This window comes from Aythya fuligula, chromosome 6 (assembly GCF_009819795.1).
Source record: "Aythya fuligula isolate bAytFul2 chromosome 6, bAytFul2.pri, whole genome shotgun sequence".
In the NCBI taxonomy this organism is placed as follows: domain Eukaryota; kingdom Metazoa; phylum Chordata; class Aves; order Anseriformes; family Anatidae; genus Aythya; species Aythya fuligula.
The window spans coordinates 5,834,111-5,853,258 of NC_045564.1; the positions used below are offsets into that span (position 1 = coordinate 5,834,111).

A 19,148-nucleotide genomic window follows, 5' to 3' on the forward strand; every position below is an offset into this window, starting at 1 on the left:
GTAACATAACTTTGATAGCATACCAGTGACGTGGCTGTAAATAGTAGATATTGGTGGCAAGTGGTTATGAGAGCACCGCCTGGTTACAAGAGCACACATCTGTATTTATGTGTGTCTTCTAGTGCATCACTGAGTGAAATATTAATAACTGCAGAGCAAGGATGTATCTGTCACTACCTCATGCTTAAGTATTACTGAAGTTATCAGTAAATCACAGCCTAGAGGCTGCTGAAGGAAAACAGCACTATAATAGAGGGCCCCAAAAGTACAGGCACAAGATCATAGCAGAGGCCTTGAAAGTGCAAGCACAGGATGACACCAGAGTCCCGGGGCTATAAACAACTTGCCAGTGCTCAACTACTGCTTGCTAAAGGAATGCAGCTTCAGAATATGGGTAAAACTGGGTTTAGGGATAAAAAGAGAGTGACAAAGTATCCAACATATGTAAAACAATCTCTATATATCAAAGCTGACTAATACACAATTATGAGCCACTGAAGACAAAACAAATAAACAGAGCAAGTATCTCTGTAAACACATAAAAATGATCCCCAAACAAAATTCAGGGTGCGGGGGCACAAGCCATTCATTTCACCCTCTTCCTGGCTAAAAGGAGGAAGAAACCCCCAATGTCATCGGCATACCCCACATGAAGAACTCACGATGCTGACAGCATGCAATGAAGCTTCCCGTTACACTTCAGGAGCACTGGAGAAGGGCTGTAACACTGCAAAGTTTGTGTGTATCCGTGTCATTACCGGCAATGAGCTGTTCTAATTGGATAATTTGGACTGTAAGTGCCAGTATCATTGCAATTGGCCTAATAATAATTCCTTCATTAGGCTAATACTTGAGCTAAACTAACAACAAACCCTTGGCTTTGCACGGAGGATGCGTTTCTTCCTCCCACGTACTGGCAGAAGGTGTTTGGTTGGGGTCCCCCCCTCGAGGGCTGGCTGCTATCAGCGAGGATGAGCGAGGGGCAGGACTGAGAGCCAGCACAGCAGGGCGAGCTTGCTGGGTTAGTGTATCCAGAAGCAAAGCAGGGCAATGTTCCCTCACCTAAATCGGATATCAACCTTCCAGGAGATAATTTGCTCTTGATTAAGAAGCACTAGGAAATTAATAAAAACAATAATTAGCTAATGAAGCGCAGCTCGTTACTGAAAGGAAATGTACCCAAATCTCAGTCCGCATTCTTAAAGGCAGAAAGCAATTTCTAGAGAAAGCGGGTGATACTTTTTATTATTATTATTATTTTATTAACCTTTTCATTCCTCTAACCACAGTCAGGATAGAAATACATCCACTCTCACTATACAGGTTCTGATTAGCAGGTGAGCATCACAGTAGGAATAAAGCACAAAGCAGCATCTACGGCACTCAACTATGAAATCTGCACTGCTACATGTTCAAGCTTTGAAGAAAAGAAGAAAAAGAAACACAAAGGAAGTTATCCGTCTGACATAAAAAACACGTGCAATTAACCAGGTGGACCTTCTGTATATCTCAGCAGAAGACAGATTTAAAGTGTCTAAAATCAGTGTGAAGGCATTTCTGGATAAAATACTGCCATGGAAAATGGAAAATGAGCAGAAGCTTTATCATTTCAAGGTCAACATTATGATATGTGTAGGGGAAGTAAAAAAATAAAAATAAAAAAGTGCTTTGCACTCTTTCCCCCCAGTAAACAAAAAGAAACAACACACAAACAAGCAAAAGCACTTTTCAACTAAGAACTGTCAGTGATAGCTATGAAAACCTTGTCTGTTCTTCTTAAAAGATCAGAAAAAATAATCTTATTCTGAGAACTCTCCCAGGTCTGCAAACAAACCTCTTACCATGCTCAAGCACTACACTTGCATTACTACAGCGCTCTGCAGACTATTTCCGCAGCAGTCTTACACTCAGGAGTCAAAACAAGCATCTCCAGTGATATTTAATTTGGCTCCTCTCACCTAGTGGTGAATTGTGATATTTTTCCTGTTTTTTCTAAGGGCGTTTTTAACGAAGCACAGAGGAGAACATTTCCACAAATTTGGTGTCAAATTTCTTTATGTATTTCTTCTCCGATGGAGAAGAGGATGAAAAACAAAACAAAAAAACAACCTTCTCTATTCAAAACAGAGAAGCAAATCATGACATTTCCTTCCATTCCAGCAAAGATCTGGCTTCTTTCTGCTCAAGGTATCTCCCATGGAAAAATAAATACTTCAGATACCTGCCCTCTGTCTTCACAATATCCCTTAAATAGGCTGGTCTTAAAACACTATTTCTGTCTTAAGTTCCTCATGTTACCACTTCAAGATTTCTTAGCAGTAAGCTGTTGTGCCCTCTGGGTTGGGACAGGGAAAGATCTGTAAAATGCTTGCTTCTCCCTGCCACATCCTCTCCTTTTTTCCTTTTTTTTTTTTTTTTTTTTTGATGAATTGCCACAGAAGATGTTTAGAGAAGGTTAGAAGAGCAGAAATTTACACAAGTGATACTTTCTTCCTTCTGCACATCTCTAGGATTTATTGTTGAAATTCTCCTAATAGCAGCAAAGTGACTCATCCTTTATTAAAGTCTTGAAACAGTTCATCAAATTGTCATCCCCAAAACTATTTCTTGCTTGTTTGCGTAGGATGCAACTACATAAGTCACAAAAAGACTTAGAAAGGCTATGAAAAATTCAGTTTCATTTTAATAAGTTGGTTGTAACAGTGCTTTCCATTCTCATCAAATCTTATTTGCGTGTAACACTTTACAGGGGACAAATTGAATGCAGGTATGCTTTGAATTAACATCCCATTGCTAGGATTTTAGCACTTTTTTAACCTACAAATTAAGAAGGATAATCAAATCCTAGGTGAGAAAAGTGCAGATGACCATCTTCATGGAAGAAAATAATCTTTTATACTGATAGCTGTCCAAAACTTGTACAAATAATAACTTGTACAAAATATAAGGGCCATGTAAGTATTTTGCACCATTCATAGTATCTCTTGAATTAAAATATTAATACTTTGTAGTGTTAAAACTTCAAGCTATGATGCAGTTTTGGTGCGATGGGTAAAGTTTGGTGAAGTCTAAGAACAAAATGACTGAGCACTGAAGTTTGGATTCGTGGCTTTTGTGAATGACTTTCTGCCAGAAATTCAAAGCCCTCACCAATACATCATGTACACACAGCTGTACAAGCTACAAGCAAAAGGTGGGTGTCTATTCATCAAATCCACGTGCATTTAAGGAATCAAAGTCCCCAGTACTTCTCACCAATGAAAGCTGATTCGTATTTTTCAAAAGCAATAAATACTTCTGGTAAGATTACACACAGCCTTACACCCTTAGTTCAACTAAGTGTTGAGCTGCCAACTGCTCTGTGCAGACAGCCGCTGCAGTTTGGAGGCGATCTGTTCTTTGAGATGCCTGTGCAGGACTTCGGCGGTGACACTGGCAATTACATCTCCAGCAGAAACAGCTCTGCAAGCCACTGAAGTGATGGCATAGAGAGATGGGATGCTGGAGGTAAGGCTGAGCCAAGAGCCCGTCCAGCTTTGTTGTGCTGTGTAACCTCACAGCCTTTGACCTGAACGGACACTAAATTCCTAAAAAATATAGGACTGACATCGCTAAACAAGAAGATACATTAGCACAACTTAGGCTTGCTTTCCTTTTGAACAGCTGTTGCAGAACAAATCTCATGTGCCTACAAAGAGTACATGTCACTTTGATAATGCAAACTTTCCCTTCTGCCTGTGGCAGTATCACAAGGAATAAGTCATTCTGTTTGAAATTCCTCCTGACCCTCAAGCCACCAGCATGCAGCACACCTGCAATCTGTACCTGATTTATGTTTAGTGCCAGTGAAAGTATTGCCTTTTCTTCTGTCATTCTGGAGAACTCCTCCAGCCCTTGACACATCAGCATTTACCAGGCTCACATTCTTCTGGTCCGCTCTGCTCCCACTCATACTTCCCACCTCTTCTAGCAATTGTTGCCACAGAAAGTGCAATCACTGCCTTTTATGTAATTAATTTCTTCTAACTCGAAAGAGTGGCCTTTAGAAGGAATACAGAAGGATGTATGAATCCTTTCGTCTTACACTCTCCCAGTCCCAACTATGTTTAGCTCCATGTATTTCCTGAGCTTTTTCCAATTTCAGTAATCACCAGCAAAACTCTTCAATTCCTTGTTCACGCTTCCCCTCAAACCACTCACTTTTCAGTTCTTACTTTATACTTTGACAAGGGTTTCCTTTGTGTGCTTTTATACAGTGCAAATGGAGCCACCTCTTTTTCTCTATTTTGAAGCTGGTTGCATTAATTTCATTTAATGGCCACAGGTCTTATAGGAAAAATAGCAGCTAGCCGGTCTCCTCAGTGAGCCTCTTTCTTTAATGTTAAGCAGAACTGTACTCTACACAGTGCGAGTCTGTAGTGCTAGTATTCCTCTTTCCTGTCCTTTAGCAGGTAGGCTGCCATCCCAAGACCGTCCCTTTTTCCATGGCAGCTCAGTTCCTTAAAAGAAGTTCATTTGTCTATCAAAAGACATTTGGAAACTCACATAGGTTGTACAAGAGCAATCACACCTATTTATGTTTATTAATACTTTCAAAGGTTTTTAAATGCTTGGAAAGCAAGATTTCCCTTTACTTAATGACTCTTCCCCAAAAGAGCCTAGGTGTACACTAAGTGTAGACCTTATTATAGCTTCCAGTAACTGCCTATCATCAAGTCTTCAAGCACCAAAGAGAAATTTTAAGTATAATGTTAGATATCGCCATCAATAATTTAGCTGCATCATCCACAAGGACTTCCAGAACTCATGAATAAATGTCATTTGATTCTAGTGATTCCTCAGTTTTCATGTATTTGAAGTATGAAGTCTTCCAGTGCTGCTTTGGCTGCTGGCAAGACCTCTGTTGAATTCCTCCCAACCTACACCTTCCTCTTCAAACAAAAGACCTACACAGTGTGAGAATCTTTTGAGTATTTTTTTTTTTTTTTTATAATGAACGTCGATGAGAAATTATTAATTCTTAAAAGTGACTAGTTAGGCAAAAAACTGTGTTGGGGGAGGCAGAAAATCCCCATCACCTCTCCATCCACCAGCAGCAAATCAATGGCCAATGCAGTGTAAAATTTAGGAAAGACGAAGTCACTTTACTTCATATGCCTTTTCACAGTTAAATGATTTGATCCTTCCTTTTCTTTTGCAATGCCTCTCTGAAGTGGGTTTATGATGGAAACATCTTCTGTTTTCTCACTCTTAATTATCATGGTAATGGGAGAATATGAGGTGACATTTTTTCTAAGAACTGTTCTTTCTGATCCCCGGGGAAGTCAAAAGTTTGTACTTAGTTTACCAGGCTCAGTCCAACAGGAACATGAAAATACGACTCCATTTCTTTTTACAAATTTTGACAGTTTTGCCTTTCACTCTTGAGGATTCTGAACATAGTGAAACAATTAATTACACCATCTTAACAGAGGTTATTATACTTTAGAGTCAATGACTTGGAAACAGTTTAGAGGTCTCTCCCATTTACTGCGTGCTCCCCATGCTATTGAAGCTTCACCATTTTCAAAGTCAGAGAGAGAAATACTATGGTAAAAAATGTAGTATTTTTGCTTAGCCCAAACTTATCTTTCCTATATCAATTAATTCTACAGTGTAAGAATGTCTTTTGATTTAATTTTCAGGTGCTGGAGCTGAGGAGTACACCTGTATCACTCCATTCATCAATGAAATGCAACCACCGTTCACTCAGCCCATGGCAGCTGCTTGACAGTGCACACCAATTACACCTAACGGCGAGGATGGGAAGGGAAGAAGGCACTATAATCAGCTGAAGCTACAGGGGGGACTCGTGTAACAGAATCTAATTACCTGCCTGGATTTTGGCCAGGGCTCTACCAGAGATACTATCCTTGCTCCTAAGTAAGCAGCCTTGGAACTTCAATTATCGCAGTGGTCAAGGTCTTGGTTTTATATCTTGAAGGCAGCAACTCCAGCAACACAATTATATTGCTCCAGTACTGACTCAAAGGAGAAAGTGCCACCCGCTGAGGTACCATCACATCCTATAGCACATAAATGTTAATTAGCGGTCCTAGTTTTTCTTATAATTATGAGATGCTCTAAACCTGCACAGTGTGAGATTTGATGAGATGAGAGCACTGGGTGGTATAGCTAATAAATCAGTTTACTGTACAACCTCATTTCTTTAATGAATAGCAAATACCTGAGCCGTAGTAAAGCAAGAGCCCCAGGCACACACTTGCAAACTGAAACACTGGATTTAATTTTTGCATTGTCTCCGGATGAGGGACTTACCACTGGTCATTAGAGAACATGCTCCTGTCAGGGGACAGCGCTAAGTGTAAACGTTGATGTAAGAATTCAAAAAAAGAAAAAAGGAAGAAAGAAAAAATAAGTGGCAAGGCCATTATGGGAAAATAACCCAGCAGAGGTACAGTTTTCATAAGAGAATAACTTTTAAAAGCTGACAAGAGCTGTCAAGGTGTCAGGACAGGTGAAGAGCCAGCACAATTAACATACACTAGGCATCAGTCTACTGTGGGGGGAAAAAAAAAAACATGATTTGTTTTGGACAATTACAAGTTAATAAATGGAAGTGTCAGTTCTGTAGTTTTTTCTAGAGCACCCATTAAAGCCTACTAAAGGCCAAAACCTTTCACAGTTTCTGTCATGGTAGGCAACACACCACCATTATTTTATATTCCAAGCAATTTTATTGTCAATGACAGTAGTTACAAATGCCCAAGAAAATATTTTCCTTAGCAGTGTACCAGGCAGTTTACTTGGCAGAAGTCATCTGTGCTCACAGATTTTTATTATGAACACTGTATTTTTTCCCCACACAAAGCACACACAGACAAATGAGTATTTGAAGTGAAGTGCTCTGTAGGGCATGCCATACCACTTTATATCCTCCAGCAACACACAAAACCTACTCGGGGAGTGAAAGGCACCCGACTCAGAGCAACCACCACTGCAGAGAGCGAAGCAGGCGTCTGCACACCCACCACCACTTCCCGCAGGACATGAGCTCTTCCTCCTGCGAGCACAAGGGCAGGCAGGGCACCGCACCACTCACTGAGCTCGCAGGCTGCCCTGGCCCTCCCCAGCCCCTGTTCAACTCCAACCTCGCACAGAGCCATGATCTTGTTTGTGGGAGGTTCAGCCCAAGAGTTAAGCCAGCTCACAAACATGGTTCCACAGAACCAAAACTGTTTCCACAGAACCAAATGAACAACCACATTTGCTTCATCCAGAGCAAACGCTAGACCAAGAAAAGATATAAAAGCGTGCCATAGATCAAGTATCTCCACTCAGATGGCAACTCAAGGGATTTGCGAAGGATTCAGACCTCTCCATGCATACCCATAGAGGAAGCCCCTGCGTAGAGGTGAATCCACAGTGCACGATGCACAGGTAGTGAAGCAGTGCTCAAAGGGACATAAACCTTGGATTTATCTTAAATCCTTACAGACAGAAGAAAAAAGCTTCCCAACCCCACACTTTGCAATACATAATCTTTTCTCCTCACAATTGCTGAAGGAAAATGATTTGACATGATTTTTGCCTTGTTGATCTTCCTGTTAATCAAGTCAGAAAGATGAGTCATTAGCTATTTCATCATCCCTTTGTTCACAGTCAGACAGGTGTGCAGATCCAAAGCAAAATACTAGAGCAGTGTTTGAAAAGAAAATCTGCTACCCACAGAGTAATTTGGAAAAGACTATCTATTATTTAAGATGTTATCCACCGTTATTTAAGTAAAATAACCCCCACCTTATCATCAAAAATGAAATTATTCTCACCTACCATTTTAAGGCTGCCCAGCTGTCACCACTGCAAATTCTATTTTTCAGTTATGAGAGCTCTGCTTGGGCAGCACGCCACTCCTCCTCACTGTGAGGAAGTATTTTTGATTACATTTAAAACAAATAAATCCTAAAACAGCCTTGGGAATAGCATATGCCTTGCAGGAATGTTGGCATAGGGTAGATGGACATCTGCTTCAGTCCTGACCTACTTCTAAGCATCTGAAGAGAAAAACCTCCTTGTAAATAATCCCCATGGAGTACTGCTTTAGTTGTTAATCTCCCAGTGATTTTGTGGGCATCCCAGAAACTTTCTTTGCTCTTCCAGCTAGGAGATGAACTTGGTCATGTTGGGTCTGGCCATCTGAACTCAAACATGTCAGCAGAGTCAGCCCCAAGGAGTAACTCAGACGAGAGCTTTCACCATGCAAACAAAGTATTCACCAAAAGTGTTATTGCCTTTGTGGGCTAAGCAGCTTAGGAGTGAGTTTATAATGCTCACAGTTAGACTAAGCAATATAAACTAAATGATACTTTTAATATATTTGGCATTACAAAATGAATACTTTTTTACCAACCTTACAAAGCAGGCTGGTGTCAGGAAAACACACTAATTGCAGTATTCCTTAGAAATGCAGATCATGTTAACCATGGGTAGGAATGAGGGAAGAAAATGAAGTGATCTACATTGGTTGCATGTGTCATCCTCGTTTCCAAAGAAAGGAAATAAGAAAGATTCATTAAGCAAGAAATGAGCCTTGAGATGGCAGAAAAGAAAAGCCTCCTGGTGGGGCAGAGAAGTGACACTGCAGAGACAAGGCAGAGGGAGAGGTGGCCGCAGCCTACATCTTAAAAAAAAAACAAACAAACAAACAAACAAAAAAAAACAGACAAAAAAGGGAACCATTCGTGTTACCTTAATGCTTGCTTAGCAGAAGAGAACAAAAAGAGCTAAGGATGAGTTTGATAAACATCGTTTTAATGCTTCATTTACATTTCCTGATTTGTTCTATTTCCTTAATTCCATTTTCATACAAATACCCCCTCCCTTTTTTATCATACCTAGCAGCAGCCCTGCCTCATACAGCACCTTTTGTCTATGAGACAGAGACTATTGACAACCTTAAGTATACTTTAAAAAGTGCCCTGCTCCTAGAACACTTTCTGCAGCTGGTGTCCAGCTGGACAGCAGAGGGACACCAAGAATAGCAAAGGAAGAACATGCGCAGAGGTGGTGAAGGCAAGAGCTGACCCTAAGAGAGTAATAAATGCTCTTGTTTGTGGGAGGCTTGGCCCAAGAGTTAAGCCAGCTCACAAACATGGTTCCACAGGTTTCCACAGAACCAAACCTGTTTCCACAGAACCAAATTAACAACCACATTTGCTTCATCCAGAGCAAACGCTAGACCAAGAAAAGCTATAACAGCGTGCCACAGATCAGATACCTCCATTCAGATGGCAACTCAGGGGATTTGCAAAGGATTCAAACCTCTCCATGCATACCCGTAGAGGAAGCCCTCATGTCTAAAAAAATGTAACTAATAAAATAATGATGTAACTGGGGCTGTTGCAATCCATTTCTTCCATGTTCTTGTTTAGTCTTGGGCTTGGTTTCCTCTCCTTCACGACAATGAATCTGTAGACAGACAATCTCTGTGTAGTTAATAGGTGACAACACTATGAGGTCCTGTCTGTACCAGGTATAAACATGCAGTTGCCAGCGCAAGCAAGCATTTAAAAGCATAAAAAAAATACAAAAAAATAAAAAGTGGTTCACACACACACAAAATCATCATTAAAGAAGGTGAGTTTTTTCATTTAATAGATTTTTCTCATTTCCTTCACTTTCAGTGACAGAAAAGGGAATATGGGTTACATGTTCAGAGCAAACTTTTTGCATGAACTCTTGGTAGCATTAGCATATAAAGATGACAGCAGAGAGCTGTACTAGAGAAGCTGGGCATATAAAAGAAGCAGCATTAATCATGAATGAGCTTGAATTAGTATTATTTATTATTTATATTATGGTGTGCCTTGGGTTTCAGTCAGTTCTAATTTAAGAAAAGATGCAACATGCTGTTGTTTCTCCTTCAAGGAAAGAGAAGGATGCCTAGAAGCGAGAGACAGTCACAAAGACTGGCTGTATTTATGTTGTCTTTTGCACACTGAATCTCTTAAAAAGAAATAAATAAAAATCATTCACCCAAGACATCAACACTTTCAGTCACTCAATGTTGAACCACAACTCTTTCTGCCACATATGAAAACTTTGGAAGAAAATGAAAGGTTCTTTACAGAATAATTGAGGTTTGTCACAAGGATGCTTGTCATGAACAACCATAGATGAAAGCACAGTGAGAAACTAGGGGATATTACTCAAATAACAGCATATGGTATCCTTGAAATGAAGGAAAAGGCTAGGCAGAACTCGGAATAGAAACAGGACTGACGGGAAGGGCACATTTCTGATTTTCCTTTCCACCAACTCTTGAAATCTTCTTAAAATAGGGCTGTTGTTTGTCTGCCAGTGAAGTTCAAAATCAACAATAGTCCTGTTTGCTTTATCTATCCTTTTTGGTGCCCATGGAGCCCTTATTTTAATTCTTCCATTTGTTGCGTGAGGATGGGGAAAGTTCAACTTAGTAAATCACTCAGATCTTTACTGGACAGTGAAAGTTGCAGTGTTAATTAAAAAATAAAAAAGTTAAAGCAAAATCAATTAACCACTGAAGCTCAAAACCAAGAAGCCAACAACAAATACATGGAAAAGGCTCTGCTGTTCCAAGACAGCATTGCCTGCACATTAAAAAAAAAAAAAAAATAATAAAAAAAAAAATCTAAGTACCTATTTTAGCTTTTGTTGATTGTGACTAAAATGGTTTTGGAAACTGAAGATATTCTCTATATGCTGTTACTGATCCATAATTAAAATATTAATAATTACTGTAAATATAATTTCTAGAATAGCATTAGTATAAAAGAAAAAAAAAAAGTCTAAAGAAACTACATGGATGGTTGTATGTGATCAAGGCCTACAACTTTTCCTAAGATTTACCTTCAGCTAAACACTGTCCCTGTAGAGGTCCCAATGTCCTACTGCACACAGGCTGCAGACTGAGCAGGATTCATTACCTGAGGTTAAATCAAGCATCACTTCTATATATGTTGCTTGTCTAGTCACATCTCCTCCCAAAACGCAACGCTGATTGCAATGTTATGTTCCACCAATGGGTCAGAACCAAGACTTAAAAAAGAACAAGCTCTTTCTGAAACGAATGAAGTATTGATTTTGCATGGATCAGCAAAGAATGCAATAATTACCTTAAGATTTACTGTGGCTTGCACTGAAAAGGTTGCTCAGTTCTTCCCAATGAACTCCCACGTGTAAAACAGCATGCATGTGCTGCAGGGCATAAAAAATAATTCTAGCAGAGCTCCTAAGGGAAAAAAAAATCTGGAAACATTTGGGGGGGGATGGGGCAGTAAATAGGAAACCATAAGGTGGCTTGTGCAGCATCAGGCATGGAGCTATTCACATGCACCACTTAGTTGTTTCAGCAAATTAAATCATGTTAATTTCACAAAAATGAGTCACCTTGAGAGGTCAGAATTTAATACATTACTAGCAATGTATGTCTGCCTTCATTTAAGAACGCTTAAAACTTCATTGCAAATAACATTTTCCTATGTGATCGCTCTCAGCCGAAAAGCATGGAGTAAAAAAACTCTTTTCATGTTATTCGTTACCTACACTTAATCTATATTCTACTCGATTACTTTTAGGACAGCAATCGAACTGCCTTTGAAATTTGTGAAAATTACAGAAAATATATTCAGTTGATTGGTTTGAACTTTGAGCCATAATAACGCTTGAATTAACTTTGGGAGATTGATTCTGTTAAAGAGTGAATGACGACAAAAAATAGAATATTTTTCTTCCAGATAATTGCTTAGCTGATCTATAGCCTAGCAACAAAGCATGTGATAGGTAAACGCTCATTTGATCTCAAAGACTGTATAACTCAAGTTTTTAATAATTTCTTCCCAACAAAATACCTTATGCCAAAATATGCATTACAATACATAGGATGCTTCAGGAATCACCTATGGGAACACTTTATCATTTCCCACTTCCAAATCCTAATTATTATCTCCATTCTTATCTTAGTGTTGAATAGCAGTTAAGTATTTTCTTTTGTAACAGCTTTGGCCAAACAGCAGAAACCTTATGCTGATACAGTAAAGCTTAGTTTAAAATTAGCCATAATTTCAGCTAATTTACACACATAAATTTTCATGAACTTATTTAGAAAGATAAAGATCAACTGAAATTTTTGAGTACAATTTAAAAAAAAATAAATGAACCACACAACAGCAGAAATGCATGCTGGGGAGATAAATGTGCAGGATATGCTAAGTAAATTGTGTTTCTTTATTCCTCACTCTTTGGGTTGGGACTGTGGTTTCTTTTTAACAGCCTATGTTCAGAGTGCAGAGTTTTCAGTTTATGATTATCAAAACAAACAAACAAACAAAAAAACATTCAAAAGGCACTTTCTGATGGAAACTGAAGCATGTTCAGTGGGGCCTATCAGGATATTCAATAGTTATCTGAGTGATGTGCTAATGCAGACACAACTGGGGATGACTCTAGTGCAATGTGTTGCTGAATGAAATTTGTACTAATTTTGCATGGCAATGCACTGTCAGTGATATAACAGGTTATGAGACTGACCACAATATTGAAAAGGATAAAGAAGAGAAGGATGCAGTAATTCAAGACAGGAAAAAAGAGAAAAAAAAAAAAAAAAGAAAAAAAAAAAAGACTGTAAATACCAAGTTTCTATGCTCAGAAGGGGTTGCAGTTGAGTAAGGCTACCCCCATATTAAAGAATGGGCTCCTTGTGGAGCCAGAAGTGCCAGCATATGGCATTAATATTCTGTTTGCAGACGATCCAAGGGATCAGACAGGGTATATGATTTTCTACAGTAATTATGTTTGTTCTAAAAACACCTCTTCAGGAAAAATAAGTCAATTAGATAATCAAATATTATTACAGAACAGAATCTCCTAAACTCTAAAGAAAAGAAAAAAGTTATGCAGTATCTTTCCAGTTATAATTGCCAAAACAGGAATGTAGCTACATGTTTTCTTTGGTAATGAAGAAACAGAATGCTAGTTAGTAACAAAACTGAATTCTGTGGTATTAATATCTTAGTCAGGATACCCTAATCTAAAGTGGCAGTGCAAGTTTGGAACTAAGGAGTGCCTAATTGCTCCGTAACACTGATACCCATTAAGAAGCCAATTTCTGGAATTAAAATTTACAGGCAAAATAAAAACTGGAAGGAAAAGAAATCAGCTTTTTCTTTCTTTCATTCATGAAACAATGTAGGAAGTTTGTCCCTGAATACGTTCAAATATTCATCAATAAAAAACAGAAATGAACTGTTTGATTTTCAATTATCCTCTTCCCTCCCTGTCACCATCCAGCTGCTGCATTGCCCCAGGCACTCGGGTGCCAGAGGCAGAGCTTCAGGTGCCTTTACAGCACGGCAGCCGACTGAAGGAGGCAGGGCTAATGCCAGAAGAAGCACTCCTGTTAGCCCATCATCTGTAAAGAGACTCCCACCTGGAAATTCCTCTCCAGCATTATGCTGTGGATACATTCTTTATGTTTCAATAGAGTGGAGATCCCCCGTTCTGTTTCTGTTTTGACAGAGGAGGGGTTGTTTTGTGGTTGTATGTGGGCTACAAATATATATATCCCCAAAGGAACACATGCGGCTGGAACGTTTGGTGGTGTTCCCTTAATGTTTAAAAAGGATGAAAAGATGAACATTTTTTCCTAAGGGAAAAAAATAAATATAGGAAGAGGCAAAATTACATTCGGTGACAGGGACAGCAGTATTCAAACAAAATTATGTGGCTCCTACTCTAAGCCTGCTTCACTTTCAGAAGCTCAGATCGCCCATAATGGCACACAGAAATATTGTTTTCTTCTGAGAAACAAGCTGGAGTAAAGAAGCAATAGAAAATTTCTCCATTCCTGAAAGTTTGGCTGCAAGAATCCTGACTCTGATATCGAGAGTGAGAGGTCATCAAGTGTAAAGCAGAGAAAGCACACTGAAATGTACTGCAAAAAGGTATTTTCCCTCACAGGGAAAGGAAAAGATAATGCTCTGAGTGCTTCCCACCCCTGCTTTCTATAAGCTACACCCAACCACATGCACAGGATTATATATCTCGCCATTCAGCGAGACCTGAACAGGCTGCAGAGCTGGGCAGGAAGAAACCAAATGAAGTTTAACAAGAGCAAGTGTAGAGTCCTGCACCTGGGAAGGAACAACCGCATGGATCAGTACAGGCTGGGGACAACCTGCTGGAAGGGAGCTCTGAGAAGGACCTGGGGATCCTGGTGGATGACAGGGTGACCATGAGCCAGCAGTGTGCCCTGGTGGCCAAGAGGGCCAATGGGATCCTGGCGTGCATAAAAAGGAGTGTGGCCAGCAGGTCAAGGGAGGTGATCCTCTCCCTCTACTCCACCCTGGTCAGGCCTCACCTGGAGTACTGTGTCCAGTTCTGGGCTCCCTGGTACAAAAAAGACAGGGAGCTCCTGGAAAGAGTCCAGTGGAGGGCCTCAAAGATGATCCAGGGCCTGGAACATATTTCTTATGAGGAAAGGCTGAGACCTGGGGCTGTTCAGCCTGGAGAAAAGAAGACTGAGAGGGCATCTCCTCAAGGTGTATAAATACCTGAGGTGTGGGAGAGGGAGGGATTTGGCCAACCTCTTTTCAGTGGTTTGCAGGGACAGGACAAGGGGCAATGGCCACAAGATAGAGCCCAGGAAGTCCCGCACCAAGATGCAAAAGAACTTCTTCATGGTGGGGGTGACGGAGCACTGGGACAGGCTGCCCAGGGAGGTTGTGGGGTCTCCTTCTCCAGAGATATTTAAGGCCCACCTGGACGCCTACCTGGGCAGCCTGCTCTAAGGAGCCTGCTTTGGCAGGGGGTTGGACCTAATGATCTTTTGAGGTCCTTTCCAACCCCTTCAATGCTGCGATTCTGTGACTGTACCCATGAGGGCACGCAGCAGCCATCACCACAAGCTCGTTGTTGCTGTCTGTCCCACCAGCCCTGCAGCAGGGGAGCTTTGCCCCCTCAGCCCCAAAGGACCTAGTGGTTTTGACACCAAGATAACCGTGTGGGCATTCTTCTCATCCACGCCTAGCCTCGATGGCGCTTGAAGAAGGAATTTATTTCATCTCTCTCGGGGGCTGTGATGGCTGTAATTGCTCACCACGGCCTTCTTGTCCACTCTGTCATCTTAAACATCCCGTTCTGGCCAGCTCAGTGTGCACTGAGGTCCAGGAAAACACAACACTGTTGCCAGCAGCATTGAGTTATGTCACATATCACATACATACATCATGCTCGTTTCGCTTATGAAGCAACTCTTGTGGAACTTTTTTTTGAAGTCTTAAGGTTTTGTTCTGAACTAGCATAAACTTTTTTTTTTTTTTTTTTTTTAAATGTACTGCTCTAGAAGATGACACATTTTTGAGAATTGTTGTTTCTACACCTCCAAGATGGCGTGCCACGTGTTGGCTTAGTGATTCAAATAGCTGTAGCAGGATTCAACTTGCAAAAAGCAGCCCGGGAAATGCAACACAAAATACTGCTGGCTCCTGGTAAATAGTGCACGTCTTTCACTTCTGCAGCTGTGGGACTGAGCTACTACAATCCTTGTTCTCACCTATTTAAATTCTGTTCTTCCATCCCAACATAAAATGATGCAAATGCAGAACAACAAGGGCAGAAAATCCCTACTTCTGTCATGCATTTCTGTTGTTTTGAAGTTACAGAGAAAAAAGAGCAGCGAGGTGTGTCAAGATCAAGTTTCAACAGAACACAGCTTCCACTGGCAATCACCCAGATTTCCTGAGGTACCATGAGCACATCCTGGGAATTAAGTCCTTCTTTTAAGCAGCTTTTCTCAGGGATTTCCTATCTGGCCATCCATGAGGTTTCCATAGCACTGAAGAGGGCTACACGAATTGCATAGGCTTCCTTGACAGATATAACATAAACCTTGAGGATCACAAAACTAATATGCTGCTTAAAGAAAGGCACTTGAAAACTTTTTCAGGTGTTTACTAACAAAACACGGACATTTTGTGAACAGCAACTAGCAAAAAACAAAATGTACAGTGGCAAGTAGAAGGGATGGGATATATACGTTTCCTTTTTATTTAATTTTATTTTTGTAATGATGTAATGATGGCTGCAATGATAACTGCATGGATTTGTGGCTTTGTTTTTAAATTGCAGTCAGAAAACTGGCATCATCCAGTTATCTTTGCTGAGAATACTGGAATCTGCAAGTGTGCTACCTGCTATGTAGCTGTTACTTTATACCTTACATGTTTCCATCCTTCATCCTTCCTGCAGGAGGTATACATTTAGAAAAATTACTGTATTATCACTATTTTCATGCTTTATCACATCCTTCCACTTAAGATTTTTTTTTTCTTCACCTATATTCATTGAAATGTTTATCCAGAGACACCAGGATGATCAAAGGTCAGACTCCTGATGGGCTATACAGATCAGTATTTGCTGACCTATTTGGCATTAATCTCTTAAAATGCACAAAGAAGAAAAACATGTAGAGAGAGGAGAAAAATGTAGACAGGAGAAAACTGTGGCCGAAACAGGGATAAAAGACATCTACTAATTTAGTCTTCCTCTATAATTTGTGCTTTAGTAACTCCATACGATTTTAAATACATTTTTAGAGCAGGGAGATCATTTTCATCAAGGGAGACAGCATTTGCAAAATGACCTATGATTTTGTGGGGAAAGTTTCCTACTTACAATTTACTTAATTGATTGTATTTGCATATCTGGATGCAAATACATCAGGGCTCTTACTTTTATTTTTCACCACAGCTATTCTGATATTTAGAAAAGCCGTCCTGGGAGAGGAAAGAACAACAAGCTCAGGTGCGCTGCTGTGATATTGGGTGATTAATCAGAAGGTCTGGGATGGAGAGGAAGACTTTCAAATTCAAGAATAAAACCACTTCATTCTCACAGCAACAAGTCTCTTGAGGAATGACTGATGCAGGAGACCCAGCTGTGTGATCCAGTCTTCTTCACTGACAAGACAAAACAACTCTCTGCCTCTGAAAGGCTACGAGACGAAGGTCATTCACAGCTTTAGACTTGATGCTCTGCCACGTTCATCAAAATCACAGCATTTCTAGGAACACAGGCAGGATTTTTTCCCTTACCCTGCATGAACACAGCACTTCAGAGAGCTCTTTGTATGCTTCCAAATACTTCAGAAACTCTGCATAGTCACACAGATCTTTGAGTCTCAAAAACAGGTCTCAAAAGCTGCAGTCCATGATTTTAGACCATCATCATCAAACAGTAATTCTGTCATTAAGGAATCATAGCAGTTCAGCCTTAGTTACATTTCTGTCTGAATTGGGCTCAAAACACTTTTAGCTTTAAAGATACCTGCACTCAATTTTGTTTTCCTTCTTTATGTCTAGGTTTTCAAAGCAAATAAAAGAGTTCATTTATCTCCATTACCACTGACCTGACCTTGCAAGTTACTTTTCCAGGATTCTTAAAGGCTACAGATATTACTCTCCAAACCATATTGTCTAAACTAAGAACAAGAAAGCACTAATAGAGGCAGGTGAAGTCCCTGATACCTTGGTCTGAACTCCCTCAGGTCCTAGGAAATAAAATTAGTTTTGCCCTATCCTTTCTTTTTGGACTACGTATAATCCGAAAGCAGGGTTTCAGAAGCTAGATGAGACAATAAATCAAAACACAACCAATCCTTGACAGCATAGGGTCGCTCATCCAAAGAGGGGGAAATCACATAATTATAAAATCTTGTATTTTAAGCCTCAAAATTTACTGTGCTAGCAATCTTTGAATTGAAAATAGAACATGTACAATAACACTGAGGTACAGAAGCTGTAATGAAAATTTTCTCTGAGAAAGCATCCCATAGCTTAAGACTGTGTGATAACAGAACGCTCAATTAGGATTAAATAAGGGTTTTCAGTAGAGCTGGGGTGAACTCAGGTTTGGGCAGAAGTTTTTCATCTGCTTTATCACTGGAAAGACACTGTTGGGTGCTTGGAACCAAGTGAAACCTAACTGGCTGCATATGCTTATGACTGTTCTGGGATCACAGGAAACTTTCTACAAATGCTTCCCCTTACCTGCCCATTATTAGGAGAAAGGTGTGATTGAATGGAGAAAGTTGGAGAAAAATACGAAGCAAAATCCATGGACAGGTCAGTTGTTCATTCCCCTCCACTAAAAACTGCCACAGAAAATATTCCAGAACTAAATCTTACCTAACATTTTAATCTCAGGAATTGATGGTCTCATTTTGCAGTAGTATTACAGAACATATTCACTTAGTCGAAACAAGCATCCATACAACTTGTTCTACTGGAGAGCTGGAAACTTTTGTCTGATGTCCCACCAAGGAGATTAGAGTTGTGGTTGTCTTATGTAGGAAGAGGATGGCTTCTTGGGTTTCATCAGCCACATCCACAAAGATACAAACAAACACAGACACCAAGGCCCCTACCCAAAAGGTGCAGAGGCAGGATCTGCTGCGCTCCAAATGCTGGTGTGGTGCCCAGCATCTCCTGTCTAAAGCGATTAAAAAGGAGAAGTAGCTGTGTGAACCACTGAAAACAAGTCTCGTGCCTGACCTTGCTTTCAAAATCCATTTTTCATCAATACTGAATAGAGAGAGGAGCAATTACTGCAGCCTTCAGGTTCTCATTATTTGAAAGTGCTTCAGAGCACTTTAAACATTTCTAAGAAAGTTCAAGTGGGGAAAATTCTGCCCATCACTTTATTCCCTTGCCCTCTATCAGTGAGGTGGTGCTATGTGACAATGCCTGAAGAACCAGTTCTAGCTGTATTTCGACTACAAATTCTTACAACTCACAATAAGTATCTATAGGACGCAAGGAAGCTACCTGCTAATTTCTCACCTAATATAGCTTTCTCTCCAGCTTCTCATACACTGCTATTGTTGATGAGGTCTACGGCTCCATAGCTCTCAACACTAAATCGAAAAATCACAAAATCTAAAGCTGATAGCATCTGCCCTCAACCTGAAGGGAACTACAGGACAAAAGGAGATTCAATTAGAATGAAAAGCAATCGATCCCGATCAAGAACCCTATGATTTCACCAGATAAAACAAAGATAAAGGATAATAACCAGTTAACTGGACTGAGTAGAAAGTTTCTGTATGGTTAGAT

The 19,148-nt window shown here is 40.1% G+C and overlaps 1 protein-coding gene across 3 annotated transcripts in view; it reads right to left on the bottom strand.

Moving 5' to 3' along the window:
- The window catches only part of ZNF804A (zinc finger protein 804A), a 280,325-nt gene that overhangs the window by 149,300 nt on the left and 111,877 nt on the right, over nt 1-19,148 (bottom strand). The window lies entirely within an intron of this gene.